Genomic DNA, 3,554 nt, shown 5'->3' on the forward strand with positions numbered 1-3,554 from the left:
GTCATAGGATTTGTGGATCCAAATAAATGCTTGAAAAGAAAAGCTAGTTTATAAAATCTAAGTACAGATTTAAGCAAGCAATTGGGAATTAGAACTATATTTTAGTGAAGCTAATAAGTATTTTAGTTTCATAAAATGTACATGATTCTTATAGATATATAAGAAGTTTAGTGGGAGTACGTAAAACTTAATTGGTCCCATGTGTACCACACATATCTCTCTATTGTGAAATAACATTCAAATGCTAATGACTTAGATTTGAAATTATTCATCAATGATGGACCATGGCGAAACTTAGTACATACTGGGTATTAAGATCTATTTACAAATATCTTATGATATTGTTTTGGATTAAGTAATGGAATTTACTAAATCAAACACGAAAGACTCCATTGGAGATATTCGACCCATATGAATAAATCTAAGTAAAGAATGTTTGAACTATGTATAAGCATTTACTAAGTTAAAACATCAAAGGATCTAAGTGAGATTCTTAACCTATATTATATGTCAAAGAATTTAGCTGGATTCAGTATCTACTGAAATTGAATGAGCTAAAGTTACATGAATAGAATTCAATTGAGAATTATTCTGCAAAAGAATTTATCATGTATGATATAATATGAGGATCGCCAAAAATGTATCGTATGACTTTAGGCATGACGAACATATACCAATCTCTAATGATCTAAGTGAAGATCAACTAGATTGAGATCAAGAAAAACTTATGGTACTTGAAAAGGTACATAGGAATAGTTCTTGATTCAAGGAAATAAAGATATGCTAAATATTGATGCTACACGCATAAACACTGGCAAAGGATCAAGCAAGAATCCTTTGGAGTTAACCATTGAAAAGGACGAGCTATAGAGCATCGTGTTTTGAAATGGCAACATGGATTGGAGACCATGAGTTGTTGCGTGGGAAATTAAAATAATAATTTCTATGTTCTAAGATACAGCTGGAAAGTCTTCCACATATCTGTGAACTGCTTGGATAAGTAAATCCAAACAAAGCATCACTAGCAACCTAAACAGTTGAAGTAAAAGTACTTATTTCCTAAAAAGCAATAAAACAGGGTTGTTTATGTTAAAAGAGTTCTTCACTGAACTTGGGTAGATCACATGTCTGCTGACTTGATGATTCTTCATTGAAAAATGCGTAGAACCACTCTTGTAGCTGGACAGACTAGATCACAAAATAAACATACTCAAAAGATCTTATCATCATATCTCGAAGAACATTCGATGAAAAGGATATTAAGATTGGCAAAGCATGATAACTAAACCTATGCAACAAGTGAGAAGCAACACTCACATTGTAGCACTGGAAATCAAGCATAGCTTTGAATTCCATGAACTATTTTAAAGATGGGTTTGAGGCCCATGGTTGTAAAACATTGGGGTTGAACATTTATCATATATGAAATGTATTTTCATATTCCATTTAATCTTGGTTTAGTATTAAATGATGAGTCCCTTCAATTTGACGATATATTCAAGATAAACTGTCAGGACCAGTCCTATGACTAAGAAATGTCTATCAAGTGAACTTGAATGTCAAAAATTGAAAATGGTCCCTGGTCGGAGTTTTCTATAAAATTGGACGCATAGAAAACGTTAGACGACTAGAATGCAAGATGACTAGTAGTTCTGTTTCTTGAACTATGTGGACATGGCAATGTCATAATCATTTGCATAGATACTTACTTTGGGAAGACTAGTATCGGACAGACCTATGAAACTTTACTGTAAGAGATGAAAATCTGTCATAAGTAAATTTCATTAAAATTATTAGACACTAAATCCTCAATACCTGAGTGATTTGAGATTACTTGTTTGAGAACTGGTTGCTTTGACATTGACCAACCGTCGCACCGTAAAAGGAGGCTATAAAGGCAACGCTCAGGTAATCACCTATCAAACGAAGTCTAATCTCAAGATCGCAAGATTGGGATTGTCCTCCCATAAATCGGGATGAGATGCTTAAAAGTTGTACAAGGCCACTCTGAGAGCTAGAAACTGTGAAATGCATGGCCGTGCTCGGATGAATCATAGGCTATGATTATCTGTTTATTTGATCAGTTGAACTCTGAAACCGAGAAACACCTCTGGACATAATAAGGATGACAACTCTTACCTTATGTTCAAGAGCAAGCATCGAGCGACAAAGGAATTAGGAAATGCACACTTGTCCCTAAGGACAAGTGGGAGACTGAAGGAAATAATGCCCTTGGTCCAAGTATGCATTCTATGTTAAGTCTAATAAATGCGGTTCAGTATTAATTAACAAGTTAATCATTCAGTGAGATCAAGTGAGCTGAATGCCTAGATAGAGGCCGCTTCAGTTCAAGTGGAATTAATGATATTAATCCACAACTTACTCTTGACTGAACCCGTAGGGTCACACAAATAGTACGTAAACAGATCAAGTATTTAATGGCATTAAATACTCTATCTATGGATATTCGGAATCGACAGATCTTGGTTTCAGTGGGAGCTGAGATTGTCACAAGCAAGAAATGAATACTCCAGAAACGATGATATTGCCGGAAACGGAAATATGGATCGTATCGGAAGTATAAATATTATCCAAATCGTAGATGTTGCCGGAAACGGAAACATGGTACGTATCGGAAAATATTATCGGAAATGGAAATATTGCCGGAAACGGAAATATTGTCAGAATCGAAAATATTATCGGAATCGAAAAATAATTCTGGAAACGGAAATATTAAATATTTGTTCGAAACGGAAATTAGTTCCGGAATCGGAAATATTAAATATTGTTCGTATCGGAAATGAATTCCGGAACCGGGAATTTAATCGGAAGCGTATCGTACGAATAAGCATCGGACGAGGCCTGCCGGACGAGGGCCCAGCACGAAGCCAGGCCATCGCCCAGCAAGCCAAGCGCGCCACACGAACAGCCAAGGCCACGCCAGGCCCAGCGCAAGGCCAGGCCCAGCAGGCCATGGCAGCGCGCGCAGCGCGCGCAGCAATGGGCTGCGAGCTGTGCTGCTGCTCGCGTGGGCTTGCGGCTCGCATGGGCCGAGCGGCCGTGTGGGCTGTGCGCGGGCATGGCCTGCACGCTCATGGGTCATGCTCGTGTAGAGTTTGTGTTCACATACGAAACCTAAATTGTATAGGATTTGTTTGATGATTAAATTCCTAATCCTAAAAGGATAAAATTAATTAGTTAGAGTCCTACTAGGATTCTAGTTTAACTAATTAGTATCCTAATAGGATTCCAGTTCCTTTTCCATACCTCTATAAATAAGGGCCTAGGGTCATTATTTGCAGGTACGATTGAAGTATTCAAAGGGTAAGTTTTTGAAATATAAATCAGCCATACATTTGCAATAAGAGCCGAAAATCCTAAGCACCTTAAGGGAGATTCTAGTTGGTCTAACTTGAGGCGGATCCGGACGTACTGTGGACTATCTACGGAGGGACGACATTTGGAGTCCTAAAGACTTGTTCTTGTTCGGTTCGGGCGCAGCTAGGGAAGGCACGCTACAACATGTATGTATCTATTCTATGCTAAATGATTAT

This window comes from Spinacia oleracea, chromosome 5 (assembly GCF_020520425.1).
Source record: "Spinacia oleracea cultivar Varoflay chromosome 5, BTI_SOV_V1, whole genome shotgun sequence".
NCBI lineage: Eukaryota > Viridiplantae > Streptophyta > Magnoliopsida > Caryophyllales > Amaranthaceae > Spinacia > Spinacia oleracea.